We start from the raw sequence: 11,006 nt of genomic DNA on the forward strand, positions 1-11,006 counted from the left end.
CTATGGGCTCTTCTACTGCACACGACATCAAACAAGACAGCGGCTCTCCTCTGGACTCAGCAATAAACTGAAACTGCGGCAAGCCGGGTATACAGAATGTGACTGTCCTCGCGGAGCAGTCCAAGACAGCGTGGTAATCGCCAAGCCAATCTATACCCAGGATGACATTGAACTCTGACATCAGCAACACAAACAAGTTAGTGGGTAAGAAAGTCTCCTCAACCAAGACGGGGCAAGACAAATAACATTGGCCTAGCACTGTAATCTTCTCCAAGGGCGTCGATACTATCAACCCCCAGCGAGTAGACTCTGATGGCAATCTAGTCGAATGGTAGAAGTCCTCAGATACGAAAGAACGGGATGCACCAGAATCGAACAGAACATGAGATATGCATGTAGAGACAGGAAGAATACCCTCAATGACTCTTCCTGAAGACTGCGAGTCCTACTGAGATGCGTAGAACCTAGCCTACGCCAGATAGGAAGGTGTCTGTCCCCTCTGAGGGTGTCACTAGAGCCTTCTTGTTGAGAGTTTTACATAAGAAATGTTGTTAAAGTCATGTCACTGGGTTTTTGCATCTACAAGAGTTACTTTTGGTGAGACTAATATTTTATGCTTAAGAGAGATTTGCTTTGTAAAAAGTTACTTTTGATAGAACTCTGGCATTTAATGTTCTCACATGTACATGTTTCTAATTTATTATTTAAATTTCATCTACATCATGTGTGGCATGACTGACACGTGGCATCTTGTGGACTGTTTGATCTGGCCGTTATCGACTGGGTGTAAACAATGCCTTTCACGCCTCTTTGCATTCAACTAATGCATTAAGAGAGTGTGAAGACATGTTGAATGGCTTTTGACAATTCTTTGTCCAGTCGATCATTGGGATGGTCGTTTTGGTCATTAATTGAACATTCTGACGATTCATTTGACAATTCTAGTCGAATTGACTATTAAGTTGGTCGTTTCAACTGTCGTTTGCTGTTGAAAATTTTCTTTTTGGTCGTTGTGCTTGTGATGTCTTTCTATGCAGTTATTATGTCCATGAGAACTTTCTTGTATGTGATCATAGTAGCCTTGATGATTCTTCATAAAATTGCTAGGATTTGCTTGGAGCGGTGCATCGGTTTTTTCCATAGATCTTGTGACAACACCGTTCATATAGCATGTGCTTAGGCGGCATGTCTTTTGATGAATTATCTTTGTGAGGAATTGGCTTTTGATACGGACTATGCGGCCCATGCCAATTCATCATATGCCTTGTCTAGAGCACTAAATTGATCAATTGTATAGTCTTTTTACAGCATCGTTTACATAACACATGTCTTGGTGGCATATCATTTGATGAATTTTCTTTATAGTGGATTGATTTTTGTCTTTACCACTCGAGTGTCTCTAAATTCGATTGTCCATTTTATTTGGCCATTTATTTGGAAGCCGTTTATTGAATGTCGATCTAGTATTTGTTGTCTTTAGTCATTTTGATTTGTCTGAATTGGCCATGAAAAATTCACGTCCAATGAATTTTCAATAACCCTTCGATCATGAGATTTGTGAGTTACCTTTTGTGTCGAATTGATTAGATCTTTACGACCTAATTTGTCATGATTGTGCCACGAGCGGCAGACATTGAGCCATGGGAGTAAAGGTTAATGGGGCCTGAGGCATTAATGGTTGCTCCCTGGGTGGATCAACCCTTGCATAATTTTATGGTATTGTCAGTAACACGGGTAGTTTCTCCTCGGGCTGCTTGACTCTACCATAAGTTTGCGGTGCGTTGGGAATGGTGGTTGCCTTCCAAGCAGATTAACTCCTGCATGGATTTTCCCCCCCAAGCATATGGGTGTTTTGAGGATCCCTATATTCTTGTTGGCCGTTTTAACAACCGTTTCTTTTCATAACCACTAAAAGTGGTGGAGGGTGGCCTTGTGGTTCGGGTTGATTAATCCTCATAGTGGGAGGCTTAATAAGTCGTTTTGCCTCTAATTCCTCTGAAAAACTAAGCCCCGCCTGATACGATGGATCCTCCTACTCCAGGAATTTGACCTAGAAATAAAAGATAAAAAGGGAGTAGAGAACGTAGTGGCGGACCATCTTTCTCACCTTAATCCCTCTGATTCCCTTGAAACGACACATATCAATGACATGTTCCCTAATGAACAATTGTTTAGAGTCTCCCATTCACCTTGGTTCGCTGATATTGCTAATTATCTTGCCACAGGTTCCATACGAACACATTGGACTGCGCAAGATAAGAAGAAATTTTTCACCAAGGTGCGCAACTTTTTCTGGGATGATCCATATTTATTTAAATATTGCCCAGACCAAATCTTAAGGAGATGTGTGCCAGAAGTTGAGTAACAGAGTGTCATCTCTTTCTGTCATTCACAGGCCTGTGGTGGTCACTTTTCTGCCAAAAAGACCATAGCCAAGATTTTGCAGTGTGGCTTTTACTGGCCCACTATGTTCAGGGACACTCATGAGTTTTGCAAAGCATGTGAGCGTTGTCAGAAATTGGGAGCGTTATCCCATCGAAATATGATGCCCTTGAATCCCATTCTTATCATCAAGGTATTTGATTGCTGGAGCATTGATTTCATGGGACCATTCCCCTAATCTTTTGGAAATCTATATATTTTGCTCGCTGTAGACTGTGTCACTAAATGGGTTGAAGCAATTTCGTGTCGAAATAATGACCATCGCACGGTCATTAAATTCCTAAAAGAGAACATCATTTCCCGATTCGAAACGCCTCGAACTATCATTAGTGATGCGGGCTCACACTTTTGTAATAGACCATTCGAAAGCTTAATGAAGAAATACGGTATCTCTTACAAGATGAGCACCCCATACCATCCACAGACAAGCGGACAAGCTGAGATTTTCAATAGGGAGATCAAACATATCCTAGAGAAAACGGTTAACCCTGATCGTAAGGATTGGTTAACCCGATTGACCGATGCCTTATGGGCATACCGTACTGCGTTTAAAACCCCTATTGGAACGTCTCCCTTTAGACTTGTCTATGGAAAGGCTTGTCACTTGCCTGTAGAGTTGGAACATAAAGCGTACTGGGCGATCAAAAATCTGAATTTCAATCTGGACAACGCTGGCTCGCTACGCAAATTTCAGTTGAATGAACTCGAAGAAATTCAGAACGATGCATACGAGAACTTGAGAATTTATAAGGACAATGAAGGCGTTTCATGACCAACGTATTCTACGAAAATCATTCACACCTGGTTAGAAAGTCCTTTTGTATAATTCTCGATTACATCTCTTTCCAGGTAAGTTTCGATCTCATTGGACTGGCCCTTACATTGTGGTCACTGCATATCCTCATAAGGCCATTGAGATAAGAGATCCTGACAATGACAAGGAGTTTAAAGTAAATGGACATCGCTTAAAGCCATTTGTCGAGAAATTTGATTCAGAGGACATGTCCATACCTCTGACTGATCCTGTTTACCAGGATTGATCTCCTAGTCTGATGGAGGTATAAGTAGGTTTCCTGTTTTCATAGGACTAGGGTAATTTGCTTTATGCTGTTCTAGGTTAATTTACTTTCTACATTGTTTTAGGATAGTTTTCTTTTATTGGTTTCTCTCTTGTGCTGACTTGCTTTCATGCTGAGATCTTTGTGTAAAAGCTTCTTGAATCCCTCGTCTAGGTACAATCTTCCCATCACTTCTCATTTACTTTCATTGTCTAATGTACATTGCGAGCATATCTTTTACATTGAGGACAATGTAGATTTTTAGTTGGGGGTGGGAGATTAGGCTACCTAATCAGTGTTTTCTTGGTCTTGAGCAGAAATTGTGAAAATCTTTAAATTTTTCTGGAATTTCGTATGAATTCGAAGTGATTTTGACGACTATCTTGGATTTAGACTTACAAGATACATGATGTTGGTGATTTATGTCTCTTGGATTTAGTTGTTTGATGGATTTCACAGTTGAGAGCGACTTATCAATCCATGATTAGAAGTTTTAAACATTGATTGAATCATTATTTTACATGTCACATCTCGCTTACACATTAAGGTTTCAGTCGATATTGAAGGATTAACTTGGTAATCACTAAACATAAAAGGAACCAACCTGAGAAAATTGAATGGATTGGGTGTACGATCTTCACCATAGGTTTGCTCCCTATAAGTGAGGATTCGATTCCCTATGGATGATATGTAAAAAAGGGTTGGGTGTACAGTCTTTACCATAGGTTTGCTCCCTATAAGTGAAGATCTGATTCCCCTCGACGCTATTAAAAAAATAAAAATAATAAAAAGACTCGAAAGATGAAAAGATGATCTGTGAGGCAAGTTTTGGTAATTCTCGTGTTGGTTACCAATGATATCCTGAAATAGAGAAGTGAATTTTAATGATGATAAGCCAAGATTAGACTACACACTCATGGATCCTAATGTTTAGAATTTTTTCTAATTGGTGGATTAATACTTTGATCTTAACTATGAAATTTACCGTGTGCTTGAGGCCAGGAGAGAGTAATGCCCAACATTCATGAATCTTAAAATTCTAGTATTTGATTTTTTTTTCAAAAATCACTCGAGTTCATATAAATTATCCTGTAATTCTCAACTTATTTTTCGCATACTTTGCTTGGGACTAGCAAAATGCTGGTTGGGGGTTGTGTTAAGGGTCAAATATTGCATATCAGACCCCATTTATTACCTGATTTTATGAACATGATACCGTTTAACGCTCTATTTTAATCGTGTTTGTGCTGCAAGGTGAATTTAGGAGCTTGGATTGAAAAGAAGTGCTAAATGCATGGATTTGATGCTCTAAAATAACTAAGGCAAGGGATGGACTCCAGAGGACGAAGATCGACAGATTTATACGCCAGAGATCCGAGATAATCGAGAAACTGAAGCTCAAGTGGCTCGAAATTGGTCCAGAATGCAAGATCACAGGTTTCTCACCATCCGTTCGGCTCAAGACTTCATATATGGCCTGAGGACCATAAATTAACCGTAAATGTCAAATTTCATCCATTGGATCCTTGCATAAATGGCCCAACGGACAGATCAGCCCCTAAAATCCTGAATTAGGGCCCACCTGATATCTGGATATGCCACAAAGTTGGTCTCAACCCCTTATATTCAATGGGAAAGCGGATAGACGGAGCAGATGCCTCACAAACATCTCCGTGGGACCCACATGTACAGTGCGTGTGCAAGGTGTACACGTGCACCAGCCGTGCACCATTACAGCCATAGTCGGTCAGCGCACACTGACCAACTCCTTCCAAATTAGAAAACGCAACAGTGTTTACGCTGTCCGACATCGGGTCTGCCCAGTGGGCCCCACTCATCATGTAAAGTAAAGATCTGGACCGTCCATTAGATTTATAAAATCCATATGATTCAATCCCAGGTGACAGAATTTTAGAAAATAGCGTGGATCGAATTTCAACCGTCCAAACGTAAGACGGACGGCAGTGTAGAAAACCTCATGGGCCACGTTGAAATCATTTAGGTCCTGGCATGTCTGGAGGATTTTTCGTCCTAAAGACAATGGACGGCATGGATTTTTCATGAAATGTTTTCCTGGGGTCCACCAAACATTACAGGGCAGACCCGAAACCTCTGTTTTCACGACAGAGGCTGTGGGTGAGCGCTTTAGGCCCCGCTCATCATCCGTATAGTTAATCAGAGCCGTCCATCGTGCATAGGGTCTCAATCTCAGTCAAATGTATGTTGATCTTGTGCATTCATGCACGCACACGTGCTACTTTCAACGGTCACAAACGGACAACCCTGCGCCAATTGCGGCGTGATTACTACTTTTGGCTGCGTCAATAACATTACAAAACCAGCCATCTCCGGTCGAAATTCCGAGGGGAAGCGGGTGAACGAAGTGGATCTCCTGTCTGAGCTCAAGAATTGGCCCCACCAAGGTTCAGTTCAAGAACAACTTGCGTAAGAAGGTTCTGCTGCGTAAAACTTCCGCATGGAGTGCGGAAATTCCAGCCACCGCCTCTAGCACTCGACCGCCCCTGCTGCTTATAAGAGAGAGAAGGAGAGAACGTGGGAGGCATTCAATTTGTAGGGATTCAATCCATCAGTCTGCTGGGGAACGTCAGTAAGAGAGAGAGAGAGACAGGGAGTAGTTTCGTTTATTTATTTTATTTGTAGTTTTTTCTATCATGATTTTCTTGAGATCTGGTCCAATCATGTTAGGCTAGACCTCTTAGCTAGGGCTAAGAGGTGAAGCTTGTAGCATGATAGGAGAATTTATGCGTGTGCCTTTTGTTCAGATTGAATAGATTTTGATTTAATTTTATTATGGGAATATTTTTAGTTTTTAATGGTCTGTTGTGACTGAAATTAAAATGGGTCTGCGATGGCTTTAAGTATTTCTTTTTCCTTATTTTGATTATGACGTCAAGAAGCCCTGTTGTTCGCCATTGTCTCCTGGGCATGGTCGGTTGACGGTACCCTTCCTAACCTTCATACATTATTGATTGGTTAGTAATTAGTTTAATCCTGTTGTTTACTTTATCTCATGGGCATGGTTTGGTGATGGAATCTATTCTAATTCATATACCTTTCATCTCTTAAAAACTATATCAAAGGAAGTTCAGTCTTGATTTTCATGAAGATGAGACTCTAAGTCCAGTTGAGTTCTTGAAACAGGCATAAGATCTCCCTGATCTCTACAAGTGGATCCTCTGAATCCCTAGTTCCTTTCCCTGAATTGTTTAAGTTTTAGATAATTATTTCATCATTATTCCTCAAATTACACTCGATTTAGATTTCATCTCATTCTAGTTCTAGTTCTAGTTCTAGTTAGTTTCAGATTACGTACAGGTTTCAGTCCCTTGGGATTCGACCTCGGTCTCACCGAGTTTATTACTACATCACAACCCTATACTTGGGGAGTGAACAAGTTTTTGGCGCCGTTGCCGGGGATTGACGGTTACGCTTTTTGAAATTAATTAGTTTTGGGATTAGTTTAAGATTAGGATTTTTCTAACCTTAGATTTTTTATTTTTTCCTGATTTTTAGAAACTAACTTATTTTTTTCATTTTGTAGGATTCTGAGATAGGTTTCTAAGTTGGTCATTTCTTTCTTAATTTCTTCCTTGCTATTTCTAAATTAGGATTTATTTTTTTTAGCAAGTTTCTAATTCTAACTCTTTTAGAATCTAACTTTGTTTGTTAAATTTTTTTTAGAAATTTTCTATTTATAAACTTTTTGTTTAGAAACTAACCTTCCTATTTTGTAGGCTTTTAAGATAGAAATTTCTAATTCGGTAAGCTCTTTCTCTACTTTCTATTTTTCAGATCTCTTTTAGTAACTTACTTTCTAGTTTAGGACTTTCCTAATTTATTTTAGAAAATTTCACTTTCTTTTAGGAATTTCTTCTTTTAGAAACTAGTTTACTTCTATCTTTCTTTTTAAGGATTTTCTAATTTTAGACATTCTCTTTAGAAACTGACTTGTTTTATTTTCTTTTGCAGGTTTTTAACTTAGGGACTCCAATTTGATAACTTCTTTCCAACCCTCTCTTTATTTCTAGATTTTCTTTTTTTTCTTAGGATTAGGTTTCGAATTTGATTGAGGGCTACGAGTGTTTCATGCCCAAGTAGGCCCGTGACAACACTCGACGTCTCTTAACTGAAGGAGGATTGGTTGAGGGGTTAACTATCCATCGCAGGACTAAACACCACTCGAAATTCCCTGAGTTAATTGAAGTGGTGGCTGAAAACCAACCTCTTTTACTCCAACCTAGGGTAGAGGACATTCAGGATGAGAATGAGGTACATCAAGCACCCCCGCCTCATACTTTACGAGATTATTTACAACTAGCGGGGGTGAGTATGCCCTCATGCATGATTTTTTCTGAAAATACAGGACATATGGACATCAAGCTAGGGGTTATCCAACTCCTTCCTAAGTTCCATAGGCTTGAATTTGAAGAACCATATCTATATTTGAAAGAGTTTGATGAGATCATAGCCACTTTATATTTTCAAAATGTGTCTGAGAACACAGTCAGGCTGAAACTCTTTCCTTTTTCCTTGAAGGAGAAGACTAAAACATGGTTACATTCACTGCGTCCTAGATCCATTGGCACATGAAATGATATGCAATGGGAATTTATAAAGAAATTTTTTCCACATCATAAAACGATTACCCTTAGAAAAGCAATCATGAACTTCACCCAAAAGGAGGATGAAACATTTTACCAATGTTGGGAAAGGTTCAAGGATTTGGTCAGTTCATGGCCACAACACGGCTTTGAAACGTGGCATATTATAAATTTTTTCTATTATGGACTGACATCTTCCATGCGCCAAATGGTCGAGACAATGTGTAATGGAGAATTCATTAATAAAAATGTCGATGAGGTATGGAATTACCTTGATAATCTTGCTGAAAAAACACAATCATGGGACTATTACCCAAAATCGAACACCACGTCTAGGCCGACTCAATCTAAAGAGAAATGTGGATTGTATCTCTTGAAAGAAGAGGATGATCTCAAGTATAAAGTGACTATGCTCATAAGAAAATTTGAGGCCATGGAAGGAAAGAAGGATAAGGTTAATGAAAGTATTTGCAGCATCTGTGATTGCAACATTCACACATTTGAAAATTGTCCTACAATACCTGCCTTTTGAGAAGTGTTGAATGAACAATCCAATGCTGTAAATACTTATCAAAGACCTTTCAATGGACCAACCTCTAATACGTACAATCCTGGTTGAAAAAATCATCCAAACTTTAGTTGGAGAAATAGACAAACTGCTACCCCTCAAGGTTTCTTCAATCAAATTCCAAATTAAGGGAAACCTCAAGAGGATCCGGTTCAAAAATATATTTGAGAACAAGAGCTACTTAATCAAAATTCGGCACAAGCATTTCATGATGTCCACACAACATTAGGAATGCTTGCGTCGTCTATTTAAAGGATAGAGTCACAATTAACAAGTGGAGGGAAGGAGATGCTTCCTGCTCAACCTCTCCCCAATCCCAAACTGCAATATGAAATAAGTGACCGTAGCTCTTCAAATCAAATGGAGCACGCTAAATCCATCACCACTCTTAGAAGTGGGAAGATCATTGATAAAACTCTTCTAGTTAGGCCCAAAAAGCCTCAAGAACCAGAAGAGGACAACAATGATGGACCTAGTGATGCCCCATAAAAATTAGAACCGGAACTTCTAGAAAAGCTAATTGCTCCATTTCCCTAACGGTTGGTTGCACCAAAACCTCTCTATAACTCTCAGGATATCCTAGAGGTGTTAAAACAAGTGAAGGTCAACATTCCTCTACTTGATGTTGTAAAACAGATACCTTCATATGCCAAATTCCTGAAAGACTTATGCACGACCAAACGACGGCAGAATATTCAAAAGAAGATCTTCTTGACCGAGAAAGTAAGTGCCATCTTAAAGTAAGACGTGCCACAGAAATTCAAAGATCCCGGTAGCCCAACCATATCATGTGTAATCGAGGACCATCGAATTGATCATGCACTTCTTGACTTAGGAGCGAGCGTCAATCTGATTCCCTACTCGGTATACAGACAGTTAGGTTTGGGGGAATTAAAACCCACCCTAACCACATTACAACTTGCTGATCGGTCTGTTCGTGTACCAAGAGTGATAATTGAGGATGTGTTGGTCTAAGTTGATAGATTTTACTACCTTGTAGATTTTATCATCCTAGACACCGAACCCATCAATAACATAAGCACTCAAATTTCCGTTATTCTTGGTCGCCCATTTCTTGCCACTTCAAACGCAATTATCAATTGCAGGAATGGTGTCATGACTATGTCTTTTGGGAATATGACATTGGAGTCAAACATCTTTTTCAATAACGGCAGAAACTTAGAGGATGATGACGATTTCCATGACATTAACATGATTAACTCTTTAGTGTAAGATACGACACCTCTGACCTTATCCTCTGACCCTCTAGAGATGTGTCTGGCCCACTCCCATGATTTTGATGATGACATGATTAGGGAGACGTGTGCCTTACTTGATATTGCACCGGTACTTGAAGTTAACCGGTGGAGGCTACAATTTGAAGAATTGCCACAAATCGATGTAGTGCCTCTACCGTCTAACGTCAAGCCACCAACGCTTGACCTAAAACCTTTGCCCTCTGATTTGAAATATGCATATTTAGGTCAAGATGAGACATACCCAGTGGTGATCTCTGCCCACCTGGAGAAAGAACAGGAGAGTATGCTCATTTCTACTCTCATTGAGCATAAAGGAGCCTTGGGATGGGCGATAGCGGACCTTAAGGGAATCGACCCCTCAATTTGTACTCACCGCATATATCTTGAGGATAATGCGAAGACCGCTCGGCAATCACAACGTAGACTAAATCCAAACATGAGGAAAATGGTTAAGGCCGAGGTTCTTAAACTATTGGATATGGGTATCATATACCCCATATCCGATAGTTAATGGGTGAGTCCAACTCAGGTGGTTCCTAAGAAGTCCGGGATCACCATCGTAGCCAATGCCAATAATGAACTCGTGCCAACTAGAGTTACTACTGGTTGGAGAATGTGCATTGACTACAAGAAGTTGAATACTGTCACGAGGAAGGACCACTTTCCTTTGCCCTTCATTGATCAAATCTTGAAAGGGCTAGCTGGTCATTCCTATTACTGTTTTCTTGACGGGTATTCGGGCTACAATCAGATTGAAATCGCCCCTGAAGACCAGGAAAAGACCACATTTACATGTCCCTACAGCACCTTTGCCTACAGAAGGATGTCATTCGGATTATGTAATGCCCCTGCCACCTTTCAGCGATGTATGATGAGTATCTTTTCTGACATGGTGGGAAAATATCTAAAGGTCTTCATGGACGATTTCTCTATTTTTGGTTCATCTTTCAACGAGTGCTTAGAGAGTCTTAAATGCGTGCTGAAAAGATATGAAGAAAAGAACTTGGTACTTAATTGGGATAAGTGTCATTTCATGGTTCATAAGGGAATTGTCCTT

General features: G+C 39.9%; 1 non-coding gene across 1 annotated transcript; it reads right to left on the reverse strand.

The window, feature by feature from the left end:
• Positions 1–8,165: 8,165 nt before the first annotated feature.
• On the reverse strand, positions 8,166–8,272 carry LOC131222845 (small nucleolar RNA R71). Its single transcript, XR_009160205.1, has one exon. It is a non-coding gene; the product is annotated as a small nucleolar RNA R71 (small nucleolar RNA).
• Positions 8,273–11,006: the final 2,734 nt, after the last annotated feature.

Source organism: Magnolia sinica, chromosome 1 (assembly GCF_029962835.1).
Source record: "Magnolia sinica isolate HGM2019 chromosome 1, MsV1, whole genome shotgun sequence".
NCBI lineage: Eukaryota > Viridiplantae > Streptophyta > Magnoliopsida > Magnoliales > Magnoliaceae > Magnolia > Magnolia sinica.